This window comes from Antedon mediterranea, chromosome 10, assembly GCF_964355755.1.
Source record: "Antedon mediterranea chromosome 10, ecAntMedi1.1, whole genome shotgun sequence".
NCBI classification, from domain to species: Eukaryota; Metazoa; Echinodermata; class Crinoidea; order Comatulida; family Antedonidae; genus Antedon; species Antedon mediterranea.
In genome coordinates, this window is record NC_092679.1 from 315,506 (window position 1) to 329,103 (window position 13,598).

Sequence of the window (13,598 nt, forward strand, 5' to 3'; positions counted from 1 at the left end):
ATGTACAGATGGCAGTATAATGATATAAGCAGTGAGTTACGCAGATCATAAGTCAGCTCTCCTTAATTGCCTAAGTCACACAGCTGACTTAGGCAGAAACACGAAAAATATAGTATATTGATATAAGCAGTGAGTTAGGCAGATCATAAGTCAGCTCTGTTTAATTGCCTAAGTCACACAGCTGACTTAGGCAGAAAACACGAAAAATATAGTATATTGATATAAGCAGTGAGTTAGGCAGAAAAACAAAAAAATATTATGACTGAGACACTTTTGTTATGAAGCTGTCGATATCATCTATATACAAAAAATGCTACCTTTAAGTAACAAAATGTAATATAGCATCAACTCTTCAGATTAAAATTAACACTGATGATTTTAGAAAAAGAAAGTAGCAATACAAGAGAAAGAATTTGTAACAAATGGGTCAAAAAATATTATATAAAAATGTATTTCTTATTTTATTTAAAAAATCATCAGTCTCCTCTCCTTAATTGCCTACGTCACACAGCTGACTTAGGCAGAAACACAAAAAACAAAATAACAAAATTTAATAGCATCAGCTCTTCGGATTAAAATTAACACTGATGATTTTTGAAAAGGAAAGTAGCAATAAAAGAGAAAAAATTTGTAACAAATGGGTTAAAAAATATACTATAAAAATGTATTTCTTATTTTATTTAAAAAATCATGAGTCTCCTCTCCTTAATTGCCTAAGTCACACAGCTGACTTAGGCAGAAACAGAAAAACCGATCTGAGTGTGTGCAAAAATGAATATAAAAGCACTCAGATAATCTACAGAGGGCAGTAAAATGATATAAGCAGTGAGTTAGGCAGATCATAAGTCAGCTCTCCTTAATTGCCTAAGTCACACAGCTGACTTAGGCAGAAACACAAAAAATATAGTATATTGATATAAGCAGTGAGTTAGGCAGATCATAAGTCAGCTCTCCTTAATTGCCTAAGTCAAACAGCTGACCTAGGCAGAAACACAAAAAATATAGTATATTGATATAAGCAGTGAGTTAGGCAGAAAAACAAAACAAAATATGACTTATAGACACTTTTGTTATGAGGCTGTCGATATCATCTGTATACAAAAAATGCTACCTTTAAGTAACAAAATGTATAGCATCAACTCTTCAGATTAAAATTAACACTGATGATTTTAGAAAAAGAAAGTAGCAATAAAAGAGAAATAATTTGTAACAAATGGGTTAAAAAATATTATATAAAAATGTATTTCTTATTTTATTCAAAAAATCATGAGTCTCCTCTCCTTAATTGCCTAAGTCACACAGCTGAATGAGGCAGAAACACAAAAAACAAAGTAACAAAATTTAATAGCATCAGCTCTTCGGATTAAAATTAACACTGTTGATTTTAGAAAAGGAAAGTAGCAATAAAAGAGAAAAAATTTGTAACAAATGGGTTAAAAAATATACTATAAAAATGTATTTCTTATTTTATTTTAAAAAACATGAGTCTCCTCTCCTTAATTGCCTAAGTCACACAGCTGACTTAGGCAGAAACACGTAAAATATAGTATATTGATATAAGCAGTGAGTTACGCAGATCATAAGTCAGCTCTCCTTAATTGCCTAAGTCACACAGCTGACTTAGGCAGAAACACGAAAAATTTAGTATATTGATATAAGCAGTGAGTTAGGCAGATCATAAGTCAGCTCTGTTTAATTGGAAAACACGAAAAATATAGTATATTGATATAAGCAGTGAGTTAGGCAGAAAAACAAAAAAATATTATGACTGAGACACTTTTGTTATGAGGCTGTCGATATCATCTATATACAAAAAATGCTACCTTTAAGTAACAAAATGTAATATAGCATCAACTCTTCAGATTAAAATTAACACTGATGATTTTAGAAAAAGAAAGTAGCAATACAAGAGAAAGAATTTGTAACAAATGGGTTAAAAAATATTATATAAAAATGTATTTCTTATTTTATTTAAAAAATCATCAGTCTCCTCTCCTTAATTGCCTAAGTCACACAGCTGACTTAGGCAGAAACACAAAAAACAAAATAACAAAAATTAATAGCATCAGCTCTTCGGATTAAAATTAACACTGATGATTTTAGAAAAGGAAAGTAGCAATAAAAGAGAAAAAATATGAAAAAAATGGGTTAAAAAATATACTATAAAAATGTATTTCTTATTTTATTTAAAAAATCATGAGTCTCCTCTCCTTAATTGCCTAAGTCACACAGCTGACTTAGGCAGAAACACAAAAAACGATCTGAGTGTGTGCAAAAATGTATATAAAAGCACTCAGATAATGTACAGAGGGCAGTATAATGATATAAGCAGTGAGTTAGGCAGATCATAAGTCAGCTCTCCTTAATTGCCTAAGTCACACAGCTGACTTAGGCAGAAACACGAAAAATATAGTATATTGATATAAGCAGTGAGTTAGGCAGATCATAAGTCAGCTCTCCTTAATTGCCTAAGTCACACAGCTGACTTAGGCAGAAAACACGAAAAATATAGTATATTGATATAAGCAGTGAGTTAGGCAGAAAAACAAAAAAATATTATGACTGAGACACTTTTGTTATGAAGCTGTCGATATCATCTATATACAAAAAATGCTACCTTTAAGTAACAAAATGTAATATAGCATCAACTCTTCAGATTAAAATTAACACTGATGATTTTAGAAAAAGAAAGTAGCAATACAAGAGAAAGAATTTGTAACAAATGGGTCAAAAAATATTATATAAAAATGTATTTCTTATTTTATTTAAAAAATCATCAGTCTCCTCTCCTTAATTGCCTACGTCACACAGCTGACTTAGGCAGAAACACAAAAAACAAAATAACAAAATTTAATAGCATCAGCTCTTCGGATTAAAATTAACACTGATGATTTTAGAAAAGGAAAGTAGCAATAAAAGAGAAAAAATTTGTAACAAATGGGTTAAAAAATATACTATAAAAATGTATTTCTTATTTTATTTAAAAAATCATGAGTCTCCTCTCCTTAATTGCCTAAGTCACACAGCTGACTTAGGCAGAAACAGAAAAAACGATCTGAGTGTGTGCAAAAATGAATATAAAAGCACTCAGATAATGTACAGAGGGCAGTATAATGATATAAGCAGTGAGTTAGGCAGATCATAAGTCAGCTCTCCTTAATTGCCTAAGTCACACAGCTGACTTAGGCAGAAACACGAAAAATATAGTATATTGATATAAGCAGTGAGTTAGGCAGATCATAAGTCAGCTCTCCTTAATTGCCTAAGTCACACAGCTGACCTAGGCAGAAAACACGAAAAATATAGTATATTGATATAAGCAGTGAGTTAGGAAGAAAAACAAAAAAATATTATGACTGAGACACTTTTGTTATGAGGCTGTCGATATCATCTATATACAAAAAATGTTACCTTTAAGTAACAAAATGTAATATAGCATCAACTCTTCAGATTAAAATTAACACTGATGATTTTAGAAAAAGAAAGTAGCAATACAAGAGAAAGAATTTGTAACAAATGGGTTAAATAATTTTATATAAAAATGTATTTCTTATTTTATTTAAAAAATCATGAGTCTCCTCTCCTTAATTGCCTAAGTCACACAGCTGACTTAGGCAGAAACACAAAAAACGATCGGAGTGTGTGCAAAAATGTATATAAAAGCACTCAGATAATGTACAGAGGGCAGTATAATGATATAAGCAGTGAGTTAGGCAGATCATAAGTCAGCTCTCCTTAATTGCCTAAGTCACACAGCTGACTTAGGCAGAAACACGAAAAATATAGTATATTGATATAAGCAGTGAGTTAGGCAGATCATAAGTCAGCTCTCCTTAATTGCCTAAGTCACACAGCTGACCTAGGCAGAAACACAAAAAATATAGTATATTGATATAAGCAGTGAGTTAGGCAGAAAAACAAAACAAAATATGACTTATAGACACTTTTGTTATGAAGCTGTCGATATCATCTGTATACAAAAAATGCTACCTTTAAGTAACAAAATGTATAGCATCAACTCTTCAGATTAAAATTAACACTGATGATTTTAGAAAAAGAAAGTAGCAATAAAAGAGAAATAATTTGTAACAAATGGGTTAAAAAATATTATATAAAAATGTATTTCTTATTTTATTCAAAAAATCATGAGTCTCCTCTCCTTAATTGCCTAAGTCACACAGCTGAATGAGGCAGAAACACAAAAAACAAAGTAACAAAATTTAATAGCATCAGCTCTTCGGATTAAAATTAACACTGATGATTTTAGAAAAGGAAAGTAGCAATAAAAGAGAAAAAATTTGTAACAAATGGGTTAAAAAATATACTATAAAAATGTATTTCTTATTTTATTTTAAAAAACATGAGTCTCCTCTCCTTAATTGCCTAAGTCACACAGCTGACTTAGGCAGAAACACAAAAAACGATCTGAGCATGTGCAAATGTATATAAAAGTACTCGGATAATGTACAGATGGCAGTATAATGATATAAGCAGTGAGTTACGCAGATCATAAGTCAGCTCTCCTTAATTGCCTAAGTCACACAGCTGACTTAGGCAGAAACACGTAAAATATAGTATATTGATATAAGCAGTGAGTTAGGCAGATCATAAGTCAGCTCTGTTTAATTGCCTAAGTCACACAGCTGACTTAGGCAGAAAACACGAAAAATATAGTATATTGATATAAGCAGTGAGTTAGGCAGAAAAACAAAAAAATATTATGACTGAGACACTTTTGTTATGAAGCTGTCGATATCATCTATATACAAAAAATGCTACCTTTAAGTAACAAAATGTAATATAGCATCAACTCTTCAGATTAAAATTAACACTGATGATTTTAGAAAAAGAAAGTAGCAATACAAGAGAAAGAATTTGTAACAAATGGGTCAAAAAATATTATATAAAAATGTATTTCTTATTTTATTTAAAAAATCATCAGTCTCCTCTCCTTAATTGCCTACGTCACACAGCTGACTTAGGCAGAAACACAAAAAAACAAAATAACAAAATTTAATAGCATCAGCTCTTCGGATTAAAATTAACACTGATGATTTTAGAAAAGGAAAGTAGCAATAAAAGAGAAAAAATTTGTAACAAATGGGTTAAAAAATATACTATAAAAATGTATTTCTTATTTTATTTAAAAAATCATGAGTCTCCTCTCCTTAATTGCCTAAGTCACACAGCTGACTTAGGCAGAAACAGAAAAAACGATCTGAGTGTGTGCAAAAATGAATATAAAAGCACTCAGATAATGTACAGAGGGCAGTAAAATGATATAAGCAGTGAGTTAGGCAGATCATAAGTCAGCTCTCCTTAATTGCCTAAGTCACACAGCTGACTTAGGCAGAAACACGAAAAATATAGTATATTGATATAAGCAGTGAGTTAGGCAGATCATAAGTCAGCTCTCCTTAATTGCCTAAGTCACACAGCTGACCTAGGCAGAAAACACGAAAAATATAGTATATTGATATAAGCAGTGAGTTAGGCTGAAAAACAAAAAAATATTATGACTGAGACACTTTTGTTATGAGGCTGTCGATATCATCTATATACAAAAAATGTTACCTTTAAGTAACAAAATGTAATATAGCATCAACTCTTCAGATTAAAATTAACACTGATGATTTTAGAAAAAGAAAGTAGCAATACAAGAGAAAGAATTTGTAACAAATGGGTTAAATAATATTATATAAAAATGTATTTCTTATTTTATTTAAAAAATCATCAGTCTCCTCTCCTTAATTGCCTAAGTCACACAGCTGACTTAGGCAGAAACACAAAAAACAAAATAACAAAATTTAATAGCATCAGCTCTTCGGATTAAAATTAACACTGATGATTTTAGAAAAGGAAAGTAGCAATAAAAGAGAAAAAATATGAAAAAAATGGGTTAAAAAATATACTATAAAAATGTATTTCTTATTTTATTTAAAAAATCATGAGTCTCCTCTCCTTAATTGCCTAAGTCACACAACTGACTTAGGCAGAAACACAAAAAACGATCGGAGTGTGTGCAAAAATGTATATAAAAGCACTCAGATAATGTACAGAGGGCAGTATAATGATATAAGCAGTGAGTTAGGCAGATCATAAGTCTGCTCTCCTTAATTGCCTAAGTCACACAGCTGACTTAGGCAGAAACACGAAAAATATAGTATATTGATATAAGCAGTGAGTTAGGCAGATCATAAGTCAGCTCTCCTTAATTGCCTAAGTCACACAGCTGACCTAGGCAGAAACACAAAAAATATAGTATATTGATATAAGCAGTGAGTTAGGCAGAAAAACAAAACAAAATATGACTTATAGACACTTTTGTTATGAGGCTGTCGATATCATCTGTATACAAAAAATGCTACCTTTAAGTAACAAAATGTATAGCATCAACTCTTCAGATTAAAATTAACACTGATGATTTTAGAAAAAGAAAGTAGCAATAAAAGAGAAATAATTTGTAACAAATGGGTTAAAAAATATTATATAAAAATGTATTTCTTATTTTATTCAAAAAATCATGAGTCTCCTCTCCTTAATTGCCTAAGTCACACAGCTGAATGAGGCAGAAACACAAAAAACAAAGTAACAAAATTTAATAGCATCAGCTCTTCGGATTAAAATTAACACTGATGATTTTAGAAAAGGAAAGTAGCAATAAAAGAGAAAAAATTTGTAACAAATGGGTTAAAAAATATACTATAAAAATGTATTTCTTATTTTATTTTAAAAAACATGAGTCTCCTCTCCTTAATTGCCTAAGTCACACAGCTGACTTAGGCAGAAACACAAAAAACGATCTGAGTATGTGCAAATGTATATAAAAGTACTCGGATAATGTACAGATGGCAGTATAATGATATAAGCAGTGAGTTACGCAGATCATAAGTCAGCTCTCCTTAATTGCCTAAGTCACACAGCTGACTTAGGCAGAAACACGAAAAATATAGTATATTGATATAAGCAGTGAGTTAGGCAGATCATAAGTCAGCTCTGTTTAATTGCCTAAGTCACACAGCTGACTTAGGCAGAAAACACGAAAAATATAGTATATTGATATAAGCAGTGAGTTAGGCAGAAAAACAAAAAAATATTATGACTGAGACACTTTTGTTATGAGGCTGTCGATATCATCTATATACAAAAATGCTACCTTTAAGTAACAAAATGTAATATAGCATCAACTCTTCAGAATAAAATTAACACTGACGATTTTAGAAAAAGAAAGTAGCAATACAAGAGAAAGAATTTGTAACAAATGGGTCAAAAAATATTATATAAAAATGTATTTCTTATTTTATTTAAAAAATCATCAGTCTCCTCTCCTTAATTGCCTACGTCACACAGCTGACTTAGGCAGAAACACAAAAAACAAAATAACAAAATTTAATAGCATCAGCTCTTCGGATTAAAATTAACACTGATGATTTTAGAAAAGGAAAGTAGCAATAAAAGAGAAAAAATTTGTAACAACTGGGTTAAAAAATATACTATAAAAATGTATTTCTTATTTTATTTAAAAAAACATGAGTCTCCTCTCCTTAATTGCCTAAGTCACACAGCTGACTTAGGCAGAAACACAAAAAACGATCTGAGCATGTGCAAATATATATAAAAGTACTCGGATAATGTACAGATGGCAGTATAATGATATAAGCAGTGAGTTACGCAGATCATAAGTCAGCTCTCCTTAATTGCCTAAGTCACACAGCTGACTTAGGCAGAAACACGAAAAATATAGTATATTGATATAAGCAGTGAGTTAGGCAGATCATAAGTCAGCTTTCCCTAATTGCCTAAGTCACACAGCTGACTTAGGCGGAAAACACGAAAAATATAGTATATTGATATAAGCAGTGAGTTAGGCAGAAAAACAAAAAAATATTATGACTGAGACACTTTTGTTATGAGGCTGTCGATATCATCTATATACAAAAAATGCTACCTTTAAGTAACAAAATGTAATATAGCATCAACTCTTCAGATTAAAATTAACACTGATGATTTTAGAAAAAGAAAGTAGCAATACAAGAGAAAGAATTTGTAACAAATGGGTTAAAAAATATTATATAAAAATGTATTTCTTATTTTATTTAAAAAATCATCAGTCTCCTCTCCTTAATTGCCTAAGTCACACAGCTGACTTAGGCAGAAACACAAAAAACAAAATAACAAAATTTAATAGCATCAGCTCTTCGGATTAAAATTAACACTGATGATTTTAGAAAAGGAAAGTAGCAATAAAAGAGAAAAAATATGAAAAAAATGGGTTAAAAAATATACTGTAAAAATGTATTTCTTATTTTATTTAAAAAATCATGAGTCTCCTTTCCTTAATTGCCTAAGTCACACAGCTGACTTAGGCAGAAACACAAAAAACGATCTGAGTGTGTGCAAAAATGTATATAAAAGAACTCAGATAATGTACAGAGGGCAGTATAATGATATAAGCAGTGAGTTAGGCAGATCATAAGTCAGCTCTCCTTAATTGCCTAAGTCACACAGCTGACTTAGGCAGAAACACGAAAAATATAGTATATTGATATAAGCAGTGAGTTAGGCAGATCATAAGTCAGCTCTCCTTAATTGCCTAAGTCAAACAGCTGACCTAGGCAGAAACACAAAAAATATAGTATATTGATATAAGCAGTGAGTTAGGCAGAAAAACAAAACAAAATATGACTTATAGACACTTTTGTTATGAGGCTGTCGATATCATTTGTATACAAAAAATGCTACCTTTAAGTAACAAAATGTAATAGCATCAACTCTTCAGATTAAAATTAACACTGATGATTTTAGAAAAGGAAAGTAGCAATAAAAGAGAAAGAATTTGTAACAAATGGGTTAAAAAATATACTATAAAAATGTATTTTTTATTTTATTTAAAAAATCATGAGTCTCCTCTCCTTAATTGCCTAAGTCACACAGCTGACTTAGGCAGAAACAGAAAAAACGATCTGAGTGTGTGCAAAAATGAATATAAAAGCACTCAGATAATGTACAGATGGCAGTATAATGATATAAGCAGTGAGTTAGGCAGATCATAAGTCAGCTCTCCTTAATTGCCTAAGTCACACAGCTGACTTAGGCAGAAACACGTAAAATATAGTATATTGATATAAGCAGTGAGTTAGGCAGATCATAAGTCAGCTCTGTTTAATTGCCTAAGTCACACAGCTGACTTAGGCAGAAAACACGAAAAATATAGTATATTGATATAAGCAGTGAGTTAGGCAGAAAAACAAAAAAATATTATGACTGAGACACTTTTGTTATGAGGCTGTCGATATCATCTATATACAAAAAATGTTACCTTTAAGTAACAAAATGTAATATAGCATCAACTCTTCAGATTAAAATTAACACTGATGATTTTAGAAAAAGAAAGTAGCAATACAAGAGAAAGAATTTGTAACAAATGGGTCAAAAAATATTATATAAAAATGTATTTCTTATTTTATTTAAAAAATCATCAGTCTCCTCTCCTTAATTGCCTACGTCACACAGCTGACTTAGGCAGAAACACAAAAAACAAAATAACAAAATTTAATAGCATCAGCTCTTCGGATTAAAATTAACACTGATGATTTTAGAAAAGGAAAGTAGCAATAAAAGAGAAAAAATTTGTAACAAATGGGTTAAAAAATATACTATAAAAATGTATTTCTTATTTTATTTAAAAAATCATGAGTCTCCTCTCCTTAATTGCCTAAGTCACACAGCTGACTTAGGCAGAAACAGAAAAAACGATCTGAGTGTGTGCAAAAATGAATATAAAAGCACTCAGATAATGTACAGAGGGCAGTATAATGATATAAGCAGTGAGTTAGGCAGATCATAAGTCAGCTCTCCTTAATTGCCTAAGTCACACAGCTGACTTAGGCAGAAACACGAAAAATATAGTATATTGATATAAGCAGTGAGTTAGGCAGATCATAAGTCAGCTCTCCTTAATTGCCTAAGTCACACAGCTGACCTAGGCAGAAACACAAAAAATATAGTATATTGATATAAGCAGTGAGTTAGGCAGAAAAACAAAACAAAATATGACTTATAGACACTTTTGTTATGAGGCTGTCGATATCATCTGTATACAAAAAATGCTACCTTTAAGTAACAAAATGTATAGCATCAACTCTTCAGATTAAAATTAACACTGATGATTTTAGAAAAAGAAAGTAGCAATAAAAGAGAAATAATTTGTAACAAATGGGTTAAAAAATATTATATAAAAATGTATTTCTTATTTTATTCAAAAAATCATGAGTCTCCTCTCCTTAATTGCCTAAGTCACACAGCTGAATGAGGCAGAAACACAAAAAACGATCTGAGCATGTGCAAATGTATATAAAAGTACTCAGATAATGTACAGAGGGCAGTATAATGATATAAGCAGTGAGTTACGCAGATCATGAGTCTCCTCTCCTTAATTGCCTAAGTCACACAGCTGACTTAGGCAGAAACACAAAAAACGATCTGAGCATGTGCAAATGTATATAAAAGTACTCGGATAATGTACAGATGGCAGTATAATGATATAAGCAGTGAGTTACGCAGATCATAAGTCAGCTCTCCTTAATTGCCTAAGTCACACAGCTGACTTAGGCAGAAACACGAAAAATATAGTATATTGATATAAGCAGTGAGTTAGGCAGATCATAAGTCAGCTCTGTTTAATTGCCTAAGTCACACAGCTGACTTAGGCAGAAAACACGAAAAATATAGTATATTGATATAAGCAGTGAGTTAGGCAGAAAAACAAAAAAATATTATGACTGAGACACTTTTGTTATGAAGCTGTCGATATCATCTATATACAAAAAATGCTACCTTTAAGTAACAAAATGTAATATAGCATCAACTCTTCAGATTAAAATTAACACTGATGATTTTAGAAAAAGAAAGTAGCAATACAAGAGAAAGAATTTGTAACAAATGGGTTAAAAAATATTATATAAAAATGTATTTCTTATTTTATTTAAAAAATCATCAGTCTCCTCTCCTTAATTGCCTACGTCACACAGCTGACTTATGCAGAAACACAAAAAACAAAATAACAAAATTTAATAGCATCAGCTCTTCGGATTAAAATTAACACTGATGATTTTAGAAAAGGAAAGTAGCAATAAAAGAGAAAAAATTTGTAACAAATGGGTTAAAAAATATACTATAAAAATATATTTCTTATTTTATTTAAAAAATCATGAGTCTCCTCTCCTTAATTGCCTAAGTCACACAGCTGACTTAGGCAGAAACAGAAAAAACGATCTGAGTGTGTGCAAAAATGAATATAAAAGCACTCAGATAATGTACAGATGGCAGTATAATGATATAAGCAGTGAGTTACGCAGATCATAAGTCAGCTCTCCTTAATTGCCTAAGTCACACAGCTGACTTAGGCAGAAACACGAAAAATATAGTATATTGATATAAGCAGTGAGTTAGGCAGATCATAAGTCAGCTCTGTTTAATTGCCTAAGTCACACAGCTGACTTAGGCAGAAAACACGAAAAATATAGTATATTGATATAAGCAGTGAGTTAGGCAGAAAAACAAAAAAATATTATGACTGAGACACTTTTGTTATGAAGCTGTCGATATCATCTATATACAAAAAATGCTACCTTTAAGTAACAAAATGTAATATAGCATCAACTCTTCAGATTAAAATTAACACTGATGATTTTAGAAAAAGAAAGTAGCAATACAAGAGAAAGAATTTGTAACAAATGGGTCAAAAAATATTATATAAAAATGTATTTCTTATTTTATTTAAAAAATCATCAGTCTCCTCTCCTTTATTGCCTACGTCACACAGCTGACTTAGGCAGAAACACAAAAAACAAAATAACAAAATTTAATAGCATCAGCTCTTCGGATTAAAATTAACACTGATGATTTTAGAAAAGGAAAGTAGCAATAAAAGAGAAAAAATTTGTAACAAATGGGTTAAAAAATATACTATAAAAATGTATTTCTTATTTTATTTAAAAAATCATGAGTCTCCTCTCCTTAATTGCCTAAGTCACACAGCTGACTTAGGCAGAAACAGAAAAAACGATCTGAGTGTGTGCAAAAATGAATATAAAAGCACTCAGATAATGTACAGAGGGCAGTAAAATGATATAAGCAGTGAGTTAGGCAGATCATAAGTCAGCTCTCCTTAATTGCCTAAGTCACACAGCTGACTTAGGCAGAAACACGAAAAATATAGTATATTGATATAAGCAGTGAGTTAGGCAGATCATAAGTCAGCTCTCCTTAATTGCCTAAGTCACACAGCTGACCTAGGCAGAAAACACGAAAAATATAGTATATTGATATAAGCAGTGAGTTAGGCAGAAAAACAAAAAAATATTATGACTGAGACACTTTTGTTATGAGGCTGTCGATATCATCTATATACAAAAAATGTTACCTTTAAGTAACAAAATGTAATATAGCATCAACTCTTCAGATTAAAATTAACACTGATGATTTTAGAAAAAGAAAGTAGCAATACAAGAGAAAGAATTTGTAACAAATGGGTTAAATAATATTATATAAAAATGTATTTCTTATTTTATTTAAAAAATCATCAGTCTCCTCTCCTTAATTGCCTAAGTCACACAGCTGACTTAGGCAGAAACACAAAAAACGATCTGAGCATGTGCAAATGTATATAAAAGTACTCGGATAATGTACAGATGGCAGTATAATGATATAAGCAGTGAGTTAGGCAGATCATAAGTCAGCTCTCCTTAATTGCCTAAGTCACACAGCTGACTTAGGCAGAAACACGTAAAATATAGTATATTGATATAAGCAGTGAGTTAGGCAGATCATAAGTCAGCTCTGTTTAATTGCCTAAGTCACACAGCTGACTTAGGCAGAAAACACGAAAAATATAGTATATTGATATAAGCAGTGAGTTAGGCAGAAAAACAAAACAAAATATGACTTATAGACACTTTTGTTATGAGGCTGTCGATATCATTTGTATACAAAAAATGCTACCTTTAAGTAACAAAATGTAATAGCATCAATTCTTCAGATTAAAATTAACACTGATGATTTTAGAAAAAGAAAGTAGCAATAAAAGAGAAAGAATTTGTAACAAATGTGTTAAAAAATATACTATAAAAATGTATTTCTTATTTTATTTAAAAAATCATGAGTCTCCTCTCCTTAATTGCCTAAGTCACAAAGCTGACTTAGGCAGAAACACAAAAAACGATCTGAGCATGTGCAAATATATATAAAAGTACTCGGATAATGTACAGATGGCAGTATAATGATATAAGCAGTGAGTTACGCAGATCATAAGTCAGCTCTCCTTAATTGCCTAAGTCACACAGCTGACTTAGGCAGAAACACGAAAAATATAGTATATTGATATAAGCAGTGAGTTAGGCAGATCATAAGTCAGCTCTGTTTAATTGCCTAAGTCACACAGCTGACTTAGGCAGAAAACACGAAAAAATATAGTATATTGATATAAGCAGTGAGTTAGGCAGAAAAACAAAAAAATATTATGACTGAGACACTTTTGTTATGAAGCTGTCGATATCATCTATATACAAAAAATGCTACCTTTAAGTAACAAAATGTAA